General features: G+C 38.2%; 2 long non-coding RNA genes across 3 annotated transcripts; one reads left to right on the forward strand and one right to left on the reverse strand.

The window, feature by feature from the left end:
* Positions 1 to 7,986: 7,986 nt before the first annotated feature.
* On the reverse strand, positions 7,987 to 16,771 carry LOC139084704 (uncharacterized). Its single transcript, XR_011542338.1, has 4 exons — positions 16,711 to 16,771; positions 14,690 to 14,850; positions 11,118 to 11,236; positions 7,987 to 10,667 (listed from the first exon to the last, which is right to left on the reverse strand). It is a non-coding gene; the product is annotated as an uncharacterized lncRNA (long non-coding RNA).
* On the forward strand, positions 16,439 to 25,519 carry LOC139084703 (uncharacterized). Of its 2 annotated transcripts, none has more exons than XR_011542330.1 (2): positions 16,439 to 16,785; positions 25,176 to 25,519. It is a non-coding gene; the product is annotated as an uncharacterized lncRNA (long non-coding RNA). The 2 variants fall into 2 exon arrangements; XR_011542335.1 differs by having other exon boundaries at positions 16,509 to 16,910.
* Positions 25,520 to 25,641: the final 122 nt, after the last annotated feature.

Below are 25,641 nucleotides of genomic sequence, written 5' to 3' on the forward strand. Positions count from 1 at the left end.
GGAGGAATGGGAGAAGTTTGAATTGGTACTGCCATTCGGGTAGGTAATTTGGAATTATAAATTCAAAGCCTTTAAGAAGTTCTGGCCATTTGACCTAGGAATTTCACTGCTACAGGTCTATCCTAAAGACTTATATTTTTAAATATGCAAAGATTTCTGTAGAAGAACTATTTATAATAGGTAAAAATTAGAAATAATCTTAACACACAATACGAGGAGATTTAAAATTAAAAATTATGTAAGCATTCTCCTCTGATTGGGCATTTAGAGTTGACACAATGTTTTTCTATTATAAATTTGACTACTATAACTTATGACATATTTTTATTATAAATTATGGCACTTTTTATAAATTATGGTTCATAAATTATAGCTCATATGCGTGTATATGTACTATACATACATATGCTAATACAAAACAGATTTTTTTTATTGCGGTAACAATGGTTTATAACTTACAGATTTCAGGTGTACATCATTATGTTTTGATTTCTGTAGAAACTGCATTGTGTTCACCACTGAAAGTCTAGCTGCCATTTATCATGTTACAAATGTGTCCCTTTACCCCTTTTGCCCTCCCCCCACCTTCTTCCCCTCTGGTAACCACCAATCTATTCTCCTTATCTATGTGTTTGTTAGTTGTTCTTGTTTTGTCTTTCACATATGAGTGAAATCATTCAGTAATTCATCTGACTTCATTTAACTTATTTCACTATTATTTCATTATTCATCTGACTTATTTCACTTACCATAATACCCTCAAGGTCCATCCACATTGTTGTAAGTGGCAAGGTTTCATCTTTTTTATGGGTGAGTAGTATTCCATTGTGTTTATCACATCTTCTTTCTCTGTTCATCTGTTGATGGGCATTTAGGTTGCATCCAAGTCTTGGCTACTATGAATAACTCTGCAGTGAATATAGAGGTGCATATATCTTTTTGAATTCATGTTTTTGTGTTCTTTGGATAAATACCCAGAAGTGGAATATCTGGATCATATGGTAATTCTATTTTTAATTTTGTAAGGAATCTCTGTATTGTTTTCCTTCGTGGCTGCACTAGTTTGCATTCCCACCAGTAGTGTATGAGGGTTCCCTTTTCTCCACATCCTATCCAACACCTGTTATTTCTTGTCTTTTTGATAATAGCCATTTGGACAGGTGTAAGGTGATATCTCATTTTGGTTTTGATTTGCATTTCCCTAAGACTCATGTCAAAGCATACTGCCTGGGGCTGGCCCGTGGCCAAGTGGTGGAGTTCGTGCACTCCACTTAGGTGGCCCAGGGTTTCTCTGGTTTGGATCCTGACTGTGGACCTAGCACCACTCACCAAGCTGTGCTGAGGGGGCATCCCACATGCCACACCTAGAAGGACCCACAACTAAAATATACAACTACGTACAGGGGGTCTTTGGGAAGAAGAAGGAAAAATTTTTAAAAATAATAATTAAAAAAATCTTTAAAAAACAAAGCATACTGCCTATGTTTTCTTCTAGGAGTTTTATAGTTTCAGGCCTTGCGTTCAAGTCTTTAATCCATTTTCAGTTATTTGTGCATGGTGTAAGACAGTGGTCTACTTTCATTCTTTTGCATGTGGCTGTCCAGTTTTCCCAACACCATTTATTGACGAGATTTTCCTTTCTCCATTGTATCTTCTTGGCTCATTTGTCAAAAATTAGCTGTCCATAAATGAGTCAGTTTATTTCTAGGCTCTCAGTTGTGTTCCATTGATCTGTGCATCTGTTTTTCTGCCAGTACCATGCTGTTTTGATAACTTGATTTTGATTATTTTTATTTTGATTACTTGATTTTTGATCATTTGATTTTTATTTGAAATCATGGAGTGTGATGCCTCCAGCTTTCTTCTTTTTTCTCAAGATTGCTTTGGCTATTCAGGGTCTTTTATTGTTACATATAGATTTTAGGATTCTTTGTTCTATTTCTGTGAAAAATGTCATCAGGACATTGATAGGGATTGCATTGAATCTGTAGATTGCTTTAGATAGTATTAACTATGTTAATTCTTCCAATCCATGAGCATGAAATATCTTTCCATTTCTTTGTGTCTTCTTTGATTTCTTTCAACAGTGTTTTATACTTTCCAGTGTACAGGTCTTTTACCTCCTTGGTTAAATTTATTCCTAGGTGTTTTATTCTTTTTGTTGCAATAGTAAATGGGATTGTATTCTTGATTTCTCTGTCTGCTGTTTCGTTGTGAGTGTATAGAAATGCAACTGATTTTTGTATGTTGATTTTGTACCCTGCAACTTTATTCATTTATTATTTCTTATAGTTTTTTGGTGGATTCTTTAGGGTTTTCTATATATAAAATCATGTCATCTGCAAAAAGTAATATTTTAACTTCTTCCCTTCCTATTTGGAGCCCTTTTATTTCTTTTCCTTGCCTAATGGCTCTGCCTAGGTATTCCAATACTACGTTGAATAAGAGTAGCAAAAGTGGGCATCCTTGTCCTATTCCTGTTCCTGGAAGAACAGCTTTCAATTTTTTACCATTGAGTATGATGTTAGCTGTGGGTTTGTCATATATAGCTTTTATTATGTTAAAGTACTTTTCTTCAATACTCTTTTTATTCAGAGTTTTTATCATAAATGGACACTGATTCTTGTCAAATGCTTTCTCTGCATCTATTGAGATGAGCATGTGATTTTTATTCTTCATTTTTTTAATGTGGTGTATCATGTTGATTGATTTGTGGATATTGAACCATCCTGGCATCCCTGGGATAAATCCAACTTGATCATGGTGTATGAGCTTTTTAATGTATTGATGCTATATTTGCTAATATTTTGTTGAGGATTTTTGCATCTATGTTCATCAGCGATATTAGCCCATGAAATGATATTTTCTTTTTTTGTGTTGTCTTTTTCTGTTTTTGGAAGTGGGGTAATGTTGGCTTTGTAAAATGAGTTAGGAAGCATCCCCTCCTCTTCAATTTTTTGGAAGATTGAGAAGGATATCCTTGAGAAGGATAAGTATTAAATCTTCTTTGAATGCTTTGTTGGATTCACTGGGGAAGCCATCTGGTCCTGGATTTTTGTTTTTTGGGAGGTTTTGATTACTATTTTGATCTCCTTATTAGTGATCAGTCTATTCTGATTCTCTATTTCTTTTTGACTCAGTTTTGGAAGGTTGTATAATTCTAAGAATTTATTGATTTCTTCTAGGTTATCCAATTTGTTGATGTATAGTTTTTCATAGTATTCTCTTATAGTCCTTTGTATTCTGTGGTATTTGTTGTAATTTGTCTTATTTCTGGGTCTTTTTATTTGAGCCTTCTCTCATTTTTCTTAGTGAGTCTAGCTAAGTGTTTGTCAACTTTGTTTATCTTTTCAAAGAACCAGCACTTAGTTTTATTGACTTTCTGTCTTTTTAGTCTCTATTTCAATTATTTCTGCTCTGATTTCCTTCCATCTACTGACTTTGAGCTTCATTTGTTCTTCTTTTTCTAGTTCTTTTAGGTGTAGAGTTAGATTGTTTATTTGAGGTTTTTTCTTGTTTGTTGAGGTAGGCCTGTATTGCTATAAACCTCCCTCTTAGTACTGCTCTTGCTGCATTCCATAGATTTTGGTATGTTGCATTTTCATCTTCATTTGTCTCTAGATATGTTTTGATTTCTCCTTTCTTCATTGATCCAATAGTTGTTCAGTAACATAGTGTTTAGTTTCCACATAATTGTGACTTTTCCAGCTTTCTTCTTGTAGTTGATCTCTAGTTTCATAGCATTGTGGTCAGAAAAGATGCTTGATATGATTTTGGTCTTCTTAAATTTATTGAAACTTGTTTTGTTTCCCAACATATGCTCTATCTTTGAGAATGTTCCACATGCACTTGAGAAGGATGAATATTCCACTGCTTTGGGATGGAATGTTCTCTATATATCTATAAAGTCCATCTAGTCTAGTGTTTCATTGAAGGCCAGTGTTTCCTTGTTGACTCTCTGGATGATCCATTCATTGATGTAAGTGAAGTATTAAAGACCCCTACTATTATTGTGTTGCTGCCAATTTCTCTCTCTAGGTCTATTAATAGGTGCTTTATATCCTTCAGTGTTATGTTATGTGCATATGTATTAATAAATATTACATCCTCTTGGTGGATTGTCCCCTTTATCATTATATAATGTCCATCTTTGTTTCTTGTTATCTTTTTTGGCTTGAAATCTATTTTGTCTAAGTATAGCTGCACCTGCTTTCTTTTGGTTGCCATTGGCTTGGAGTATGATCTTCCATTCCTTCACTTTGAGCCTATATTTATCTTCAGAGCTGAGACGGGTCTCTTGGGGGAAGCATATTGTTGGGTCTTGGTTTTTAATCTATCTAGCCACTCTGTGTCTTTTGATTGGTGAATTCAATCCATTTGCATTTGCAGTGATTATTGATATATGAGAGCTTAATTCTGCCATTTTATCTTTTGTTTTCTAGTTGTTCTATATTTCCATTGTTTCTTTTTCTTTGTATTTCTGCCTGTCATTTCAGTTTGGTGGTCTTCTGTGATGTGTTTCTCAGTTTTCTCTTCTTTTATTTTTTGTGACTCTGCTTTGAATTTTGGTTTTGTGGTTACCATGAGGTTTGTATAAAAGATCTCATAGATGAGATAGTCCTTTTTCTGCTAATAGCATCTTATCTCCATTTGCCTATGTAGGTTCCATTCTTTTTCTCTTCCCCTTGTGTGTTTTTGTTGTCAAAAATTATCCCTTTTTGTAGTATGAGTTTGTTACCAAATTGAAGTGGTTATAGTTATTTTTAATGCTTTCTTTCCCTTTAGCCTTTATGTTATAATTAAGTGTTTACTAACCGGTTCTGGTATAGAGTTGCAATTTTCTGATTCTATCTGTCTATTTATCACTTTGCTGAAAGCTTTGTAGACCTTTGCCTCTTTGTTTCAGGTAGGCGAGCTCTTTCAAGATTTCCTGTAAGGTAGGTCTAGTGGCGATGAACTCCCTCAGTTTTGTTGGTCTGGAAAAGCCTTTATTTCTCCTTCATATTTGAAAGATAACTTTGCTGGATAGAGTATTTTTGGCTGACAGTTTTTATCTTTCAACATTTTGAATATATCATTGCACTTTTTTCTGGACTGTAGAGTTCTGGCTGAGAAATCGGCTGATAGCCTAATTGGGGTTCCTTTGAAGGTTATTGTTTTCTTCTCTCTGACCACCTTTAATATTCTTTCTTTGTTATTGACTTTTGACAGTTTCAATATAATGTGCCTTGGAGAAATTCTTTATGCATTGAGATAATTAGGTGTTCTATTAGCTTCATGTACTTGTATATCCAGTTTCTTCCCCAGGTTTGGAAAGTTCTCAGCTATTATTTCTTTAAATAAACTCTGCTCTCTTCTTCTCTTCTCTTTCTTGGATACCCATTATCCTTATGTTGCTTTTGGTAATTGAGTCAGTTATTTCTTGTAGAACCTCTCCATTTTATAAAAAATCTTAGTTCTCTCTCCTCTTCCACCTGAATTGTTTCTAGATTTCTATCTTTGAGCTTGCTAGTTCTCTCTTCCATATGGTCTACTCTATTTCTAATGCTTTCTACTTTTTATTCTCATCTCATTTATTGTGCTCTTCAGCTCCAGAATTTCTGTTTGCTTCTTTTTTGGAATTTCAATCTCTTTGTTGAAGTATTCCTTCTGTTCATTAATTTTATCCCTGAGCTCAGGTCTGCACCCGGGATCCAAACCCATGAACCCAGGTCACCAAAGTGGAGAGCGCAGAACTTTAACCACTCAGCCACAGGGCCAGCCCCCTGTCATTTTCTTTTTGTGATTTTTGTGTTGCTGTAGTTTTTCATGGTGCTCAATAAGTTGTTCCTCTGCCAGGGCATTTGTAAGAGCAAACATCTTTCTTATTCATGTAAGGCTTTGTATACTTTGATTCTGAACTGCTTCTGATTATATTTGAAAGCCTGCACTTTCCACCCTCCACTGCCTCTGCCAGAGGTGTGGTCAGTGCCCTCAGTGTGCTGCTTGTGCCTCTGAGATTGCTGGTGCCTTGCTACTTATGATGTTGCTGGATTTTCAGGTATCACCACTGAGGTCACCAGGCTGGCGAGCACATCTGCTGCTTCCACAGCCACCTGAGTTGCAAGTTCCCACTCTGCAGTGGGGAGAGGGGGAGAGTGAGGGGGGAGCAGGGGTCACAGGCCCCTCTGCCACATCTGGGTTTGTTGGCTCTGTAGGTGCCACTGCTATAGCGGCAGAGGCTGAAGTTGCAGCCACTGCTGTAGCTGGGGCAGACTGGGTCATGGGCTCTGTTGTCACTATTACCTGGCTCTCCACAGCCTTGAAGGCTTCTGCTGCACAAGCTGCCTGCACTGCTGCCTCTGGGTTTCCTGGGGGTGCTGGCATCACTGTTGCCAAGGGCACAGGATTCACATGTGTCACTACCACTGCTGGGTGGGCCAGGGTCATAGGTGACACCACCATTGCCACAGAAGGAGGGTTACCTGGGTCACAAGCACTGACAGGGTTTCTGAAGCCTCTGGTCTTAGACACCAGTGCAGTTCCTAGAACCTCAGGTAACAGGCACTGCCTCCACTGCCAGTGGCCCTGGATCCCATATGCAGTCCCCGCTGCTGGAAAGGCTGGTGTTGGAGGCACCACCACTGGGGGAGAAGGAGGGGGCTGGATCACAGACACTGCAGTGGTTCTTAGAGCCTCAAATCATGGGCACCACCCACCACTGCTGGGAGAAGGAAAAGGGCTGAGTCACAAGTGCTGCTGTGGTTCCTGCATCCTCTGGTCTCAGGCGCAGCACAATTCCTGGAACCCCGGGGGTACCAGAGTCTTGGATGCAGCCCTACTGCTGAGAGGGCCAGGATCAAAGGCACTGCAACTGAGGGAGTGGGAGGAGGCTGGGTCACATGTATTGTTGCAGTTCCTGGAGCCTGTGGTCACCAGCCCACACCAGTTTCTGGCATCTCCAGGAGTCTGGGCTGCCTGGCTTCCTGGGGCCTCTGTTCATGGGCATTACTGCAGCTCCTGGGGCCTCTGGTCACAGGAACAGCCACAGTTCCTGGAGCCTCTGGTCTCAGGAGCTGCTGCCACTGCCTCCTTGGTTCCACCACCTCCAGGATGTCCAGTTCACCTACCTTTAGATGTATAGATGTATGGATCTCTCAGGCGTTCTGGTGTGCTATGCAGAGAATCCTTTGTTGGTCTGTAGATGTCCTACTGGTTGTAACTTAGAGGGGAGAGACAAAGGGAACAACTCATTCTGCTATGATGCTGATGTCACTCAAAAATCAGATTTTTAAAGAATACTGACAAAATGAAAAAATCAATTTACACTGTATTTGTAATGTAATATGTGTATGCAATCATAGAAAAAAGCACAGAAGGATACATCCTCCCAAAAATAACATGGCTGTGGTGGTACCCTAAACTGACCTCCATTGGGTCATACCCGTCTATGATCCCCTATCTTTGAGTGCAGACAGAACTGATGACTTGCTTCTAACCAATAGAATATGGCAGTGGTGCTGGATGCAATGTCACTCTCCTGATTATATTACATTATTTAAGACTCCATTTTAGCAGACTGGAGAGAGAAAGATTATCCTGCTGGCTTTGAAAATTCAAGCTGCCATGTGGCAAGAACTGTGGGCAGCTTTTAGGAACTATAGGCAGTCTCTAGGGCTTGAAGGAAGCCTCTAGCCAACAGTCAGTAAGAAGACAGGGCCCTCAGTCATAGAGCTGCAGAGAAGTGCTTTCTGCCAACAACCTGATAGAGCCTGGAAGCAGATTTTTCCCTAGATGAGCTTTCAGATGAGAACACAGCCCAGTTAGTACCTTGACTGCAGCCTGGTGAGACCCTGAAGCAGAGAACCCAACTATGGTGTGCCAGGACTTCCAAACCACAGAAACTGTGAGATAATAAATGTGTGTTGTTGTTTTAAGCTGCTACACTTGTGATAATTTATTATGTAGCATAGAAAACTAATACAGTGACTATCTCTAGAAAGTTGCTTTTTTTATTATAAATTTTCCTTTCTTATTTGTACTTTGCTAAATTTTCTAAAACATTATAATAAGAATTTCATTGCTTTTAAAATCAAAAGATGTTATTTTCAACAAATCATCTGGAAGCAAAAAATAAGTATGCTCTGCAATTTTTTAACTGAATTTGGCAAAAGAACATTTTTTAAAGTGTACAATGAAAATATAGCACCAAGATTACCCCAGATTTCTATTTTTTAAATGATCTTAACAGAATATTTTATTTAAATCATGTTAACATAGACCGTTTCTGAAATTTTAAGCTTTCTATATTTAATAATGCCTGCTGGGAGAAAAAAAAGAAATCATACTTTTAAATTTCACTTTCCAATTTTGATCATGATTTAAAATGGAAAAAGTTATGTTGATTGTGGCTAAATGTTCTCATTTTTGTAGGCCATTATGCACTTTAAATTCTCTGTTGGCATTTTAATTTCATTTTACAAAATAAATCCCAACTGACAACAGAATAAAGCAAATTCTAAGTCAACTAAGCAAAAAAGTGTCACTGCAAACAGAAAGAACTTTGCAAACTGTAGCAACATTTCATATGGCTCCTGAACCTAAATTTCCAAAGTTTTAACATGGAAAAAAAAAAAGTGTGTGTGTGTGTTGGGGGTGAGTATTGACAAATGAAACCATCCCCACAACTTACTGTCTACAACGTGACGTTACTATGCAACTGTGTGCATTAACATAAATTTACTATTGTAGGAAGCTCTTGACCAAGAAGATGAAAATTGCAGTAACTAAGCTTATTTCAGGAACTCCAAAATTCCATTTATCTGTCCACTAGACTGTTCAATTACCGTCATTAGAATAAACACCTCCTTCTCAAGACAATGGACAGCTCAATTAAGCTCCTCAAATGACTGTTTACTCTTCGAGATTTGTTTTTGAAACCCCTACCTTGCTGTATTTACTAATTTGAAACTAGTACATCATGAATTTTGCCCAATCCTAGTCAAGCATTAAAAATCTATCTTAAATCAAACCAGTAAAACTTCATAAATATGCCACTGTTACTCTCTCCTCTCAGAGATGTTGCTAAGAATCTGTCAAGGTAATGATGTCTCAAATTGCAGTAAGTAATAAATTGGCTTTGCTTGATCAACAGGCTAATTTGATGGTATTTCAGGGAGCCGGTATTCAACAGTCCTGGAGGTTCCATCAAGTCACAGTAGACATCTGCTCTCCACAGTGACTTAACCCTCCACAAGGAAACAGCGCTCCTCAAAGGCTCCTTGAGCCTCTTCCTCTAAAGTCTCCATGACAAGAGTGTTGCTCTAAGTCCGCATTGGGTTTAAGCTTCAATTGTTTTTAATTTCCCCAAATGGTGAGTTGATTTTGACCCTTTGGAATATGAAATCCTTTTTAGGAATTCTCTGATTATCGCATAAGACTTGCGAAACTTTTCTCCTTAGTAGAAATCTGACTAATTACGAACAATAATTACTATTTATCTTTGTCTGTCCTTATCCTTTTTTTGCTGTGCATCTGTGAGAGAAAGTTCATATGGAAAAGAAAGGGCATAGGTCCGTGATAAGACTATTCACTGAGCCAACGTGGGAGTGGAACATGTCAGAAGATTTGTTTTCCTCAGATAATTATCTTTTGGACAAACTCTGCTCTTGGTCAACTATCAAAACATCATGTGAACTTTCTTCAGTCTTGAATTGTCCCTGAGATTCTAGTTCTGGGAAAATATTCCTTTCAAAACCTTTCCGTTCACTGGAAACCATATACAAGTTGAGTTTTCAGTTGGTGTAAAGGAAAATCTCAGCTTTTCCCACCTTTTTGTGTAGAGAAAAAAACAGTTCTTCCCTACTGAGTGTTTCTTTCCTATGTGTCTTCTTTACTAGCCACACAGAACACTTCACTTCTTTTTATTTTATTTATTTATTTATTTATTTTGAGGAAGATTAGCCCTGAGCTAACATCTGCCACCAATCCTCCTCTTCTTGCTGAGGAAGCCTGGCCCTGAGCTAACATCCGTGCCCATCTTCCTCTACTTTGTATGCAGGACGCCTACCACAGCATGACGTGCCAAGTGGTTCCAGGGGTCTGCCCCCGGGATCTGAACCAGTGAACCCCGGGCCGCCAAAGCGGACTGTGCGCACTTAACCGCTGAGCCACTGGGCCGGCCCAACACTTCACTTCTGATACTTTGGGTCACCAAATGTGTGGAGGTTTTTCCCTACACCAAGCAATTCTCTGCAACACCAGCTGGATATCCTACAGTTTAACTCGATTCTGACACTGTCTACCCAGAGATAGCATCAGATCCCACAGATCAAAGGTTCACTTCCATAAGGCGACCCCCAACACACACTTCAGACACCAGTCTCAAGACCAGGTTATCACCTGTGCTTCTGACCAACTGGCTATATATTGGAGGTTCTAAAGACCCCCTGGGTTTAGTTAATTTCCTAGAGTGGCTCACAAAATCCAGGGAAACACTTAAGTTTACCAGTTTATTAAAGGATATGAAAAAGGATACAGATGAACAGCCAGATGAAGAGGTAGAAATGGTGAGGTCTGGGAGGGTCCCAAGTGCAGGAGCTTCTGTCTCCATGGAGTTGGGGTGTGTCACCCTCCTGGTGTGGATGTGTTCACCAACCTGAAAGCTCTCTGAACCCCATACTTGCAGTCTAATGAGAAATTTTCACGTATTGAGGTATATGGGTATATCAAACCTGATTTGGCCTGAACTAAAGCCTGACTTATGACCTGTCAAACATGCATTGTACATCTGCTTTAACCATTAAAGATAGGGATGCATTAAACATTACCTCAAAGAAAAAGAATGCACACTTTGAAGATAAGAATGCATACTTCCTTTCTTAGAACGCCAGTATCAGTACTCCTGAAGGTAAATTTCCTTTCCCAGACATCAAGGTCATGTTCACCTGCTAATCTGTAACTAAATGTCTCTTTGAAATGTTGATGAATCTGTATCGTGGGCATACTTGATGTATTTTCTTTGTTCTAAAAATGTATAAAACTATGCTGAAAACCACAGTTCTCCAAAATGCTTTCTTCCTTTGTGGAGGCTGCCTTCCTGGGCTAGTAGTCCTCAGCTTGACTCAAGTAAAACCTACCTTGGGCCAGCCCCAGTAGCCTAGTGGTTAAGTCCAACATGCTCTGCTTCGGCAGCGTGGGTTCAGTTCCCAGGCATGGGTCTACATCACTCTGTTAGTGGCCATGCTGTGCTGGTGGCCTAAAAATTGAGAAAAATTGTCATAGATGTGAGCTCAGGGCGAATCTCCCTCAGCAAAACAAACAAATAAGCAGAAAAACTCACTTTACTTCTCTTATGTATAGAATGGTTATTGGTTATTTGCTTCAGCAGGATTTTATGGAGGCTTCATGACATAGACATGACTGATCACTAACTCTATTTTCAGCCCTTCTCCCTTCTCAAGAGAATGAGGGGCACGGCTGAGAATATCAAGCTTCTACTCATGGTTTTGTCTTTCTGGTGGCCAGCCCTCATCCAGGAGCCATCCAGAAGCCCTCCCAAAGTCTCCTCATTAAAACAAAAGACACTCCTATCACCCAGGAAGTTACAAGGGTTTCAGGAACTCTGTGTTAGGAACAGAGGTCAAAGACCAATATTAGAAGAGCAAGAAATGCTCCTAGTCTTCTTATCTCTTAGGAAATTACAAGGGTTTCAGGAGCTCTGTACCAGAAACTGGGGGAAAAGACCAATACATATTTTCTGTTATCGCACAGTTGGAAATGCCCTGTGCATTAGACTGGGGATCTAATTCACAAAGTACATAAGAGCAATTTTGGCTGTTCCAAGATTCTCATGGATTTGTCTCAATCTAAATATCTGTCCTCACCTACTCCGGGTTGGACTCTTCTTTCACACATGTATTTATGTCTCATCTCAAATTCTCCTACTTATTTTTCCAAGTAATATCATTTCACCAATATAGAATTTACAGTGGCCACTCTGGTGAGCTTTAGATATGAACAAAATTGTTCATTTGAAGGGCATCACAGAACAAAAGGAACAAAATACCAAAGTGCCAATGGTCTGCATGTTTTTATTGGCATGTGGAAGTGTGCCAAGGGAGCTCAAATTCCAAAATTGCTTTATTAAGAGATTCCTCAGCCAAGGCAAAAGAAAAATTTGAAAAACTTAAAACTAGCTCTCTTCAAGACACCCAAAGTCTCAACCTGAAGCGAATGACTTTTAACCTACTGTAGTTCCCCACCCTATGCTCCTGCATATCAGTCTGTCTCTATCTTCCCTTCCTTTCTGGCCAGCCAGCAACACCCAAAGCTCAGTTATCTCTTAAAATTAAACTTCCTTCAGAACAGGAAAGCCCCTCATGGTTGATTATATGTTTTGGTACCATTTGAAATTCAGAACCATTGTCGAAGACTTCCCAAAGCTAGACAAGATGGAGAGAAATTTGCAGAGGAATTTAGTGTAATTTCAGGAACGTAAACAGATAGGATTGAGAGATTCTGTTTAAATTCTTTTTGTCTCCCACTTCCTGTATATCTTTGGGGGGAAAAAAAAGAAAGCCTTGTTCACATCTGTCTGAAAAGAAAAGACTCTAGAATCTGATAAATAAATGAAAAGAAATAGGATATATGAAGAAGCCATTTGGTTTAAAACTAATTTGGCCTGACCTTGTTTTTCCAAAAGGGCCTGATGTGGCCTGTTGAACATGCATTGTACACCTGCTTTAAATACTTACTATATCCCAAAGACAAGAATGGTGCCTTTAAAGATAGGGATGTGGCTTCCCCCATATCACCATTTCTTTTCAGATAGGCGTCTCTCCCTAAACTAAGGATTAATTACTGACCTGCTGTGCTCACCTTGTGACCACTTACCTGTGACCACCCACTTGCTGTGTTGACCGATCTGCTGTGCCAGCAAAGCAATCTCATGACTGTTGTAAAAGGGACACTCCTATCGTATGTAATGTATGTTCTTTGTTCCAAGATGGTATATAACCACTCTGTACACCCCATCTCTTTGGTGTCCTTCCTTCCTTAGGAAAGGAAAGCCCGAGCTAGTCCTGAGATCTGGCTCATAATAAACTCACCCCAATTTTGATTTATGGATTGATTATGGATTATTTGCATGGACAAATCTAAACTATTATTGTTTACCATGTTTTCTATATTGAAAGCATATAGCTTTTATAAGAAAGGAAAACTTTGTTTTTAGAAGAGAATCAGGATTTCTTCTCCTCCGTTGGAAAAGAGAGAGACCATTTAGTTGTAACAGTCCATTGATCACAGATTTTGTCTAAACCTGCTGCTACTACGAATCAATGCTAAGTGAGCAAGAGGTAATGTGTCCCCCATGCCCATGTTTGATTTCTACAATTACATTCATCCAAACCAATATTCACACATTGCGATACACTGATGTAAGGAAACCTTTGCCTTTTTGTTTTATGTTTTGAATTGAACTCTCAGTGTGTGCTCCACTCTGAATAAATGATCCATTGCAAAACCACACAACACCTTTATACATAACTTCCTTTAAAGTGTGATTTGAAATGATTGTAATTGTTATCAGTGGAAAATGCCGGTAGGATTGCCCAAGGAAAGTCTAGAGAGATATGTAACAAATAAATCAGGAGTCTTGTGTAGGAAAAACAGTAGGTCTAATGATGCTAAAATTTAATACACATAAAAACCTGACTCTATTCAGGACTCTTTCTTTAAAAACATTCTGATTCCCATACAAATAATTTGGATGATGGTAAACAAAGCAACATTGAACTCCTAATCTTCTCTTTCCACCCTCCAATCTGGGCCTCTTTCAGGGTTCCCTACTTTAGTGACTGACATCACCGTCTGTGACTCCTCCTTCCACCCCCATATCCAATCCATCCCCAAGTCCTGTGGGTTTGCCTCCTGGATAGCTCTCAAATCTGTCCATCACTGTCTGCCTCCACTGCCTTCATTCTACACCAAGCTGTTAGCGTCTCTGGCCTGGAATATTGCAATAATCTTCTTGTCTCCTGAGTTGTCCCCTTCAACCCATTCTCCAAACTGCAACCAGAGAGGATTTTTGCTAATTCAAATCTGATATGACACATCTTCCCATATCTTGCTGTCAAAAAATAAAAAGATATTTATGCTAAAAAATTAAAAGCTAAATATTTCTTTGCTAGACAAGGAAACACCTACAAGTAAAGACATCAACTGGGGGGAGGGAGGGTGCAGGGGGATGTGGAATCGGGGGTACTGGAAAGGAAGAGCTCACGGTGTTCACACTAATTAAGCTTTGAGAACTGACACTCTTGTTTGGATAAAATGAGTCTATAAGGTCTTTACATATTGGTTAAAACAAGTGAGTCCCAGTCATTGTTCATTAAGCAGGAAAGAGTCTTCAGTTAGACCCAATAAGTGTCTGATATCCTAGGAGGGGGTCCCTCAAGCTCATGATCCTTTATCAGCTTCACCCGATTCAAACAGCGGTGATGAAACACAACAGTCGGGTTTAATATATGCCATGCAAGTATTGCTATTTGAGGAAAATTTTCCTTTGATGTTATTCCTTCATTCCCACTCCCAATATTGCAGGCTTCCCATTATTCTATGATCTGATCCATTTTAATACTCCAGCCCAACCATGGTCCTCTTTAAGCCCCGCCCAGATGGGCCCCAGTCTTCTCCTCTCATCAAATACCTTGTACTCCCTCTTACTGCACTGATAAATACTGCTCCCATCATCCCGCTACCCCTTTAGCTTAGTTAAATTGGTGTTCTGCAGATCTCGGCTCAACTGGTATTTCCTTCCAGAAGTTTTCCCTGGCTCTCCAGTGCCGGTAAGATTCTTTCATTATACACCTGCCAACAAAAGTTTTCTTTGTTATTCAGGACGTTTATCTCAGTTTACTTGATTCATAGGTTTAGTTAATTAATATCTGTCTCCTCTCGTTGACTAAAAGCTACCTGAAAACATAGACTGTATTTCCTTTTGTTCACCATAGACCCACTAGCATCTTCTCATATGCCAAACAGAATTGGTGCTCAAAAAATTGGTGCTTATTATTTCTTGAATGAATGAATTGATGGAGGGGTGATTGAAGCTCTCTTCACCAATTGGAGTTTGGGACTATAAACTAACAGAATTAAGGGAAATTTTACGAAAGTCTTAGCTCATTCTGTTTTTCATAAATATTTCCTAAAATGAACTGAGAAGTACTGTGTTACATCATTTCCCAGTAATGGGAGTTAAACTAATACGGATCCCACGTTTAAACAAAAATCCAAGATTCTCACCATTAGCATTAGTACAGTGCTGATCTACTTATTCTGTTTTACTTTTTGTGAACTGTGCTATATTGTGAAACCTAAAAATCAATGCTGAAAAACTAAATTATATGCCTACATTTATGGAAATTATATAATTGTTCACATGGTGGATTATTACAGAATATTACCACTTCATTAGTTACAATAAACTTCTTTTCCAAAGACTTATATAAAACACACATGGAATTACTTCATTTTTAGTTTTTCCCCCCACAGTATAAATCATTTTTCTCTGCCTAAGATGTCACTATCTCTCCAGCAGGTTAATCCCAGGAGGTTTAGCAACTGCAATTACTACATTTAAATTTTCCACATATCTGTCAAGACTTAAAAGAATTCTGTGGTGTCAGTTTAAATATAAATATATATAATTCCAGTTAATCATCACTTAAGGCAGTTTTGAAAACCACATTACTTACTGCTGCAAATGTCAGTGTTATATTGTATATGTTGTGCAGTTTGCAACTCTCTCTGTTGATTTATTGGTTAAGAAAATGTCCATACTGATTCTGCCAGGCATAAGTGTTCGCTTATACAGAAAATGCTTAGTTTCTCACTCAGGTAAACGTGTCAAGATCATTTCATCTAATCGTTGAAGAGAAAAGAACACCAGAAATATCACTTTGTGCTTTACGTAGAGCTCAAAGTGAGGTTGGAAATCTCATATAAATAGAGTATTTCAAGAAAATGCTAGCAAAACATATTACAAGCTTTTCATTTGTTTCCTCTGCATCTAAAGGAAACCTTTATATTTACCAGTGACCATACTAACGGTCAATAGCTTTCATTCTTCTTTTACCTTTTAATGTAAGTACAGATTTTGTGCATTTTGTAATTTCATCTTATACACAGCTTCAACAACCCTGCAATGAAAATCAAGCATTTTGATGGTATAGTAACTGCTGCTACATAATTTTACACGGGGATGGGTCATAGGGTTGTGATATTTACCTTTAAGTTAGATTTGTTCGTGTGTCTGTATTTATTTATCCTTCTTGAATAACCCTTACAGTGAAGATAAAAGTGTAATTATTTTTACAACAATGAAAGATTCAGGGTGCCAGAACCTAATATCCTAGTGCCCAGCAACCATAACTAGCATCAGTGAATAGCACTTCGAGGCTTTTAATCTCCATGACAACCTACCTTGCGTTCTCCCATAAACTACCACTTTGCACGCATACAAACATGTTCTTTATGCACACGGTCTACGTTAATAAATATCACCTGCACTGAACACCAAAAAAAACTTCCTTTTAAACAACTCTGAGTTTTCCCTATAAAACTAATTAATTGAACTGAGAAAGAGCTTAATTTATATCTTTACATCTATAGCACACCTACGCAATAAGCCACCAAAAGACTTTCGGAAATAGATGTTGAAACTGATACCTTCTTCACGTGAAACGCCGCGGAGACACTCCTCCGAAACCCTCTTGGCTGTTCCATCGGTAACACTTTCTTGTGGTGAGTGGATAACGTCACTCTAGACCAGCCGTTGCTGATGTTCAACCGGGGGAGAAATACGCTGCTACAGGCTTGGGATTTCTGTTTATTCTCTCACTTGTTAAAGACAATTCTCTAATTTTTAGGTAAGACTGACAGGTTTGTTGATGTTCTGGTGCTCGACATCAACTTTGGGACACAACTTTTGTTCATTTTGCGCTTTATTAGTCTTTTCATGATCAAGAAGAGATCAGGAAGAACTGGAAGAGAGAACCTGAAACCCCCCCACGTTACTTAAAGGTGCAGGGGGGGAGATAAAGGAGTATCGAAAGGGAGATCTGAGAGTCTCTGTTGATTTGGTTTATCTGCATCTCATTTTGTGACAGGAGCAGAGCTAGTTTATTGCACAGAACCTTACTTTTTTTTTAAGTTGTCAGTCTAAGGTGGCTTCTGTATAGACCAGAAGAGCATCAAAAAGGAAAGATCTTGGAAATTAGAGAAGCTGATACTCACAATGTGCAGGCCATTGAAAGTTCTGACCAAGATAGATCACAATTTACTTTTCAGATGGTGCTTTGCTTTCTAACAAAAATTGTTTCTTCTGTCGTGTCTCTGGTTCCTTTTTTTTGTTTTGTTTTACTTTTTTTTTCTTTTTTTTTTTTTTTTTGAGGAAGATTAGCCCTCAGCTAACGACTGCCAATCCTCCTCTTTTTGCTGAGGAAGACTGGCCCTGAGCTAACATCCGTGCCCATCTTCCTCTACTTTATATGTGGGACGCCCACCACAGCATGGCTTTTGCCAAGCAGTGCCACCTCTGCACCTGGGATGCAAACTAGCAAACCCCAGGCCGCAAAGAAGCAGAACGTGTGAACTTAACTGCTGTGCCACCAGGCAGGCCCCTGTGGTTCCTTTTTAAAATAGTTTCTTTACTCTCTTGCCTAAGTACTCAGCAGACTAAGATGATGTTAATTACTGTACAGATCACATAAAACTTTTGGTAGATTTGAAAAACATATTTTGGACATAGTAAGCCCACTCTAAAAAAAAAAAAACTAAAAAAATACAGTATAGTCTTAGCCTCCCTAGACTAAAATAATGTGGAAGCAAAGCCTACCCGTGACTCCTTCTGTCTAGATAATTTCAAATAGGTTGTGCTCATCACAGCCACAAGACACGCATTTTGCCTTTGCAGTAGTTCCCTCCTTATCCACAGTTTTGCTTTCTCTGGTTTCAGTTACCCTTAGTCAACTTTGGTCCAAAAATATTGACTGGAAAATTCCAGAAATAAACAATTTGTAAGTTTTAAATTGCACGCTGTTCTGAGTAGGACGATGGGATCTCATGCCATCCCACCCAGGGTGTGACCCTGCTTTTGTCCAGCAGATCCACACTGTACACGCTACCCACCCATCAGTCACTCAGTAGCCATCTCAGTCATCAGATCGACTGTCACGATGTCGCAGTGCTTGTTTTCAAGTCACCCTTACTGTACTTAATCATGACCCCCAAAGTGCAAGAGAAGTGATGCTGGCAATTCAGATATGCCAAAGGGAAGTGGTAAAGTGCTTCCTTTAAGTGAAAAGGTGAAAGTTCTCAATTTAATAGGAAAAGAAAAGAAGACGTGCTGAGGTTGCTAAGGTCTACGGTAACTTTCCTTACAGTATATTATTATAATTGTTCTATGTTATTATTACTTATTGTTGTTAATCTCTTACTGTGCCTAATTCATAAATTAAACTTTATCGTAGGTATGTACGTATAGGAAAAAACAGTATATATAGGTTTTGGTACTATCTCGGGGGGTTTGGAACATATTCCCCTTGGATAAAGAGGGACTACCGTACCTGCTCAGGAAGGTGTGTCTATTTTGCTATCTTCTCTATCACAATGGCACTATTTTCAAGATCCTGAGGTTAGCTCTACTCATTATGTCAAAGAACCAGTACAGAATCAGAAAAGCAATTATACAGATACTCTAACAAACTCTAACAAACATCTTGTTAAAATAAGTCGATTCATTGTTTGCTTTGAATTTTACAAAACAACCAATTTCAGAAACATTTTTTATTATACGGTATAACTGGATGGTTTTTCCTAAATTGATTGGTTATTTAGCGTATAAAAATACTTTCAAGGGGCCAGCTCAGTGGCGTAAAGGTTAAGTTCTGGCGTTCTACTTCCACAGCCTGGGGTTTGCCTGTTCGGATCCTGGGCATGGATTTACACACCACTCATCAAGCCATGCTGTGGCAGCATCCTGCATACAAAACAGAGGCAGACTGGCATAGATCTTAGCTCAGCAACAGTCTTCCTCAAGCAAAAAGAGGAAGATTGGCAACAGATGTTAGCTCAGGGCCAATCTTTCTCATACACACAAAAAACACTTTCAAGTATAGGAATTATTACATGACAATGGTAGACAACCAGGCGAACTTTTTTCAGGGTTCTGAGAGCTTAGGCAAATAGGCATCCTTTATAACATGTCCTGTATCTAGTGTTGTTGGAATTTGTGTACATCTCTAAGAATGGCAGCTTTTTTGTTTACATGACAGTTTCTCCAACTAGTGTTTGACCTCCTTGAAGTCAGCACTGTGCGTCTCCCTAATGTTCTCTAATTTCCAAAACAGTGAGCACCACATAAAAAATACCTCACAAATGTCTGTTTAATCTAACCAACTTAAATTTCAAGTAAAATCACTTTCAAGCACAACATTCTAATCATTAGGTTCTAGCACATTTCTTGCTTGGTATTGGGTTAGAAGTCTTCTCCATTTAGAAGATTTAAAATTGGTCCACTTAAGCAATTTCCAATTGCTTTGATTAGTACATTAAAGCTGAGTATCAACATTTCTATTTTTGTGTCTTTAAATATTGCTGTGAATAGTAATAATGCATCCACACCAGTAGTCTTTTTTCCTGACACTACCGTGGTGAGAAAAGCACTACAGTAAGACCCAGTAACTCTGATTGGGACAAAAATAGCATTTCTCCCACTATTTTTAAGTGAATATAATTCTTACAAAGATGCATCCACCAAAATAGCTTTTTATAGGCACAGAAGTCTAACGGAAACCATGAAAATACCATGTAATTCCCCTTCTGCTTTCAGGAAAAATAAAACCAAAACCCAAAAAAGCAGAGTTCTACTATCTGAAAAGTCATCAAAGAAGTAGCCTTTAGGTGATTAATTTTGTCACACATTCTAGTGGTTCACAACGCTTATATATAACCCAAATTGCAAATACAGCTAAAATGCAAACAACTTTTCTGGTTTAACGCTCAGTAAAGCTAGTAAGATTTCTTATGTAAGGAATAAAATAATTCTCAGGCTTTTTGAGGCTTTGTTTACCGAGAGCTAAAGAGTTGAGAGCTGCAATTCCTCTTCTCAGCCCAGAATTCGCTACCCAACCAACCAGCAGTTTAATGTCTCCATTTCCGATTACCAGTGAGCCATTTATCAAGGTCGCTTGTGGTTGGGTTTTACCAAAATGAGTGCTGTATAAAGGCAGGCTGCCCCAACTCTTGTGTTTCTGCTTGTGTTTCTAGTTGTTGGATATAGAGCCAACTGACTACTCTTTCATCTCATCTAGAGATACTGGTTGCCTGTGGTGGCCTGGTAAGCAGACTCTAAAACTAAAGCCCTGATTTCTGATGTTGCCAGTTTTCATGGTATAAATGCTCCCACCATGGCTGATTTCAAGTCACCAACATGAGATCCCTGAACAGGAAGTTGGGAAGAAAGTCACGTAATCTGATGCAATAAGAACCCGTTCCAGCACCCCACACCTGGCTGCTGACTATGTTTTAGGCATTATTTTCTGATTATGAAGGTAATTATCATATAAAATTGGAAATGATTAATAGTAAAAAGAAGTGAAGAAAATAGCCTAGAATTCTAAAAGCCAGAGATAGTCATTGTTAATATGATATATGGTACTAGTGCCTCCCACAAGTAACCCTTATGTGGAATTCTAGAATATCTGGGTCTATTTCAATATATCTTTCTGGAAACCATAGAAATTTCAATGTATATTCATACTGGAGTCACTCCTAATGGTAATATCAGGGGAAAAAAGGATTTGGAACTCAAAAGGAAAATTAAAGAAATTGGCTAAGAATTAGTAGAGGTTTCAGCCATGAATTCTTAGATAGCTGAAGCTGGAGGAACGTAAACTCAGAAATTACAACTGTCCTCCTGCATCAGTTAGCTCAAGGGAACTGGGGATGGAGGAGGAGCTGAAGCATGTGCTTTGGCAAGATATCATTAAGCCAAACATTGGATAACTTTGTACATTAAGGAGGAGCTTTGAAAAATATGAGCCCAGCTAGGCTGAGTCAATTAAATAATGATCGCCCAAAGATTTTTCCATCTCAAACATCCAAATAACTACCCATCTCTGGTACCAAAAACATGACTCTAGAAGTGGGAGCTGACGATTCTGAGTCATACTATCACAAAGGCATTCAGCACAGAAAAATGTAATGCTTTTTATTATGCATGTTATCTGCAACATAGCAGAACAAATTCACAAGTATTTTGTGAAAGAATGTAGAAGGAAGGAGATCTTAAAGAGTAAGGATGGTAATAACAATATTACAAATTCAAGATATGTAAAATGGCATTGATAGTCTCCATAGAGAGAGAGAGAGAGTACTGTTTTTATTTTTTTTCAATGAACTTCAAAAACATTTACAAAGCATTCTTTTTTTGGGCGGGGGGGGGGGGTGGGGGTGGGGGGGCGGCCCTGGAAGATTAGCCCTGAGCTAACTGCTGCCAATCCTCCTCTTTTTGCTGAGGAAGCCTGGCCCTGAGCTAACATCCGTGCCCATCTTCCTCTATTTTATATGTGGGACGCCTACCACAGCATGGTGTGCCAAGCACTGCCATGTCCGCACCCAGGATCCAAACTGATGAACCCCAGGCCACCAAAGCGAAACGTGCAAACTTAACCGCTGCACCACTGAGCCAGCCCCTACAAAGGATTCTATAGTCACTTATACTTGAGTTTCACTATCCATAGCTCTAAACTATAGAGATTTTCAAAAACTTAATTTTTTTAATTTTTATAATTGAACATTGCTTTTACATGTTTGCCTTAAAATATACTCTTTCTCTTCACTGATATGCTTTTATTAGTGAAATGATTCATTCATTGTATAGCATATTTCTACGTTTACATAGCCTGATCCTAGCCCACTTTTGTAAATAAACATTTTTGTTCAAGTAAACATGCAGATAGAGAAGAGTACACAAATCATAAGGATCCAATTCCATAAATTACCACAAAATAAACACATCCATATAAACAGTAGCCAGATCAAGAAATAAGAATTTTATTCAGCATTTTAAAGGTCCCCTTGTGCTTTCATCCAGCCACTGTTCCCACTCTCCTTCTCAAAGATAATCACCTTGCTGACAACAAATATCATAAATTAGTCTTGCTTTTTTGAACTTTATATAAATGAAACCATTCAATGTGCATTTTTTTATGTGACTGGCTTTTCATTCAACATTTTTTGTGAGGGGCATCCATACTGTTGCACATAACAGCATTTTCATTGCTGTATAGTATTCCATTGAACACCATTTCTATCACTATTTTTATCCAATATACATTTTATGTTTATTAATAGTCTGGGATATATTTTTTTCATCCTTCCCTTGCAATTTATTTGTCTCTTTTTTTTTAAGTATATCTCTTGAAGACAGCATATAATTGGATCTTGCTTTTTTTTAACCAGTCTGATAATCTCTGCTTTTTAATCAAAATATTTAGCTCAATAATGATATTTAATGGTAGACATAAATCCAATCATATTTAGCATAATTATTTATATGTTTGGATTTAGATCTACCACTTTGCTATTTCTTTTCCAGCTATAATTCTTTATTTGTAGTGGTTGATCTCGAAATACATGCCTTTAACTTATTATATTCTATTTACAGTCAGTATTATACTATTTCATGTAAAATATGGGACTCTTGCAACAGGATGCTTCTAGTTACCCCTCATCTTTTGTGCTATTGATTTTATAAAAAAACAGCAATACAGAAAATAATATTAGAATTTTTGCTTTTATTAACATCTTTTTAAAAAAGAAAAAATGTATAGCCTTTTGTATTTACTCAAATATTTATCATTTCTAATGCTTTTCATCTGTTCAAGTGCATACAAGTTACAACTTTGTCATTTCCCTTCACCCTAAAGAACTTCCTTTAACATTTCTTATAGTGCAGTCTTGTGGTATCTAATGTTCTCAGTTTTCATCTTCAAATGTCTTTATTTCACCTTCACTTTTTTTTACTCTTTTTTTTTTAAAGATTGGCACCTGAGCATACTAACATCTGTTGCCAATCTTTCTGTTTTCCTTCTTCACCCCGAAGGCCCCCAGTACAGAGTTGTATATTCTAGTTCTAGGTTCTTCAGGTTGTGCTCTGTGGACACCAGCTCAGCATGGCCGGATGAGCAGTGCTAGGTCCACACCCAAGATCCAAACCCGTGAAATCCTGGGCAGTGGAAGCAGAGCACGTGAACTTAACCACTCGATCTCGGGGCTGGCCCCTATTTCACCTTCATTTTTGATGGATAGTTTCTCTAGTTTTTATAATTCTTGGCTGAGTTTTTTTTCTTCTTCTTCTTCATTCAGTGCCTTTAAGATGTTATTCCATTGTCAACTGACCTCAATTGTTACAGATCAGAAGACGGTAGAATAAGAAGGCTTATTATTGTTTCCCTGTATATGATATATTGTTTTTCTTTGGCTGCATTCAAGATTGTCTCTTTACCTTTGGATTTTATCAGCTTGACTATGATATGCCTTGGTTTGATTTTCTTTGTAGTGATTCTTTTTGGGGTTTGTCGTTTATTGGATCTGCAAGTTTGTGTTTTTCTACATTTTGTAAGTTTTCAACCATTATGTCTTCCAAGTGGGGTTTTTTTCTGCCTCATTTTCTCTCCTCACCTTCTGGAGCTTCGATTACACATGTATTAGAACTCTTGATATTGTCCCCCTTGTCTCTGAGACTCTATTCGTTTTCCTTTTATCTTTTTTCCCCTGTCCTTCAAATTAATAACTTCTATAGCTCAAGTCTCAAGTTCATCTACTCTTTTTTCTGCCATCTCTAATCTGCTTTTAATATCATCCAGTGAATTTTTCATTTTAGTTCATGTATGTTTCAGTTTTATAATTTTTATTTAGTTTTTTTTATTTCTATTTCTCCGCTAAAATTTCCCACTTGTTAATTCATTATATTTTCCTTTAAATTTGAATGTATTTATAATAGCAGCTTTAAAATCTTTATTTTTAATTGCAGTATCTGAATCATTATGAGACTAGAGTTTAATAACTCTTTTTCTCCTGACTATAGATCACATTTTCCAGTATCTTTACCTATCTAGTGTTTTTTTGTCATATACTGGACATTATGAAAGCTATATTGTAAAGACTCTAGATTCAGCTATATTTCTCTGAAGAGTATTGATTTTTGTTCTGACAGGTAGTTAACTTGGCTAGACTTAAAATCCAAACCGTGTCTCCCCTATAGTGGGCAGCAGCTGGACTCTCAGCCCAAGTCTTTCATCTTCCAGCTGCTGCTTTTCCAACAGGCCCTCTGAGGTCTCTCTGGAGCATGTACACTTCAGCAGTCAATCAAGGGTTTGGATGGAATTTATACACAGATTCCGAGATTCACTCTCTCTGCAGTTCCTTCTCTTTCAGGATTTTCCCCCTGAATTTTCAAGCTTCTCTACCAGCCTAGAACTCTCTCTTCTTTTACTTCAAGTCAGTAAGATTGCAAATTCCTGTTACCCAGAGCCTGGTGCAGATTGGGATGAACCCTCAGGCAAAAAAATGCGTACTCACAAATCTGACTGGTTGAAGTTCTATCTTTTAAGGGCAGACTCCCTCCAGTATCTGAGTGCTTTGCTGTTCTCCAGTACATTTTTTTTTCTTAAAAGATTGGCACCTGAGCTAACAACTGTTGCCAATCTTTTTTTTCCTAATCTCCCAAATCCCCCTGGTACATAGTTGTATCTCTTAGTTGCAAGTCCTTCTAGTTGTGGCATGTGGAACGCTGCCTCAACGTGGCCTAATGAGCGGTGCCATGTTCGCACCCAGGATCTGAATCTGCAAAACCCTGGGCCACTGCAGCAGAGCACACGAACCTAACCACTCAGCCACGGGGCCGGCCCGTCCAGTACTTTCAAATAGTTGGAGGAGTTTAAATATATTTTGTTCATATACATTACAATTGTTGTCTGCCAGAAGACCATTCTAGCTAAATTACTTGGCCATTTCTAAAAACCTAAATCAAATATATGCTTTCGTATTGTTTTTTTTCAATTGATATTGTATTATCTGGCTTTTTGCATGGATATTTACTGTGTGATATGCTTTATATGTTCTGATAGGTGGACTCATTACATCTGTTGATCATCTGGATTCAGAGCCTTTAATTTGACCTTCACATAAGAAACGTGAAGACTCCCGAATCCTAACATTCTTATGTGCAGTCGCTCCAGTCTGTAAAACCTGGTGAAGCATTATTAGAAGACAAAAAATCGGTCAAGCTATGCTACAAAGCCAAATTGAGTCCTTTAATGAATTCAACTTTTAACAATATAATTTAGTTTAAATAATAGTATATTTATAGTCACAATCAATTTAAAAAACATTTTCTCGTTTTTCTCCTTTAAAATATTTTGTTTCATTCCTGTGATAAAAAGAATTGATTTTTGTTCTTCTACTACGTAAATTTGTGGAGAAGTGTGGTGTTTTTCTGTTTTGCTTTTACAGCCCTCAGCAAATTTTGGCATAAGAGCAGTCAGTGGTGTTTCACAGTCTCTGTGGCAAATAGTTCACTTTTCCACAGGTCAC

This window comes from Equus przewalskii, chromosome 1 (assembly GCF_037783145.1).
Source record: "Equus przewalskii isolate Varuska chromosome 1, EquPr2, whole genome shotgun sequence".
In the NCBI taxonomy this organism is placed as follows: Eukaryota; Metazoa; Chordata; class Mammalia; order Perissodactyla; family Equidae; genus Equus; species Equus przewalskii.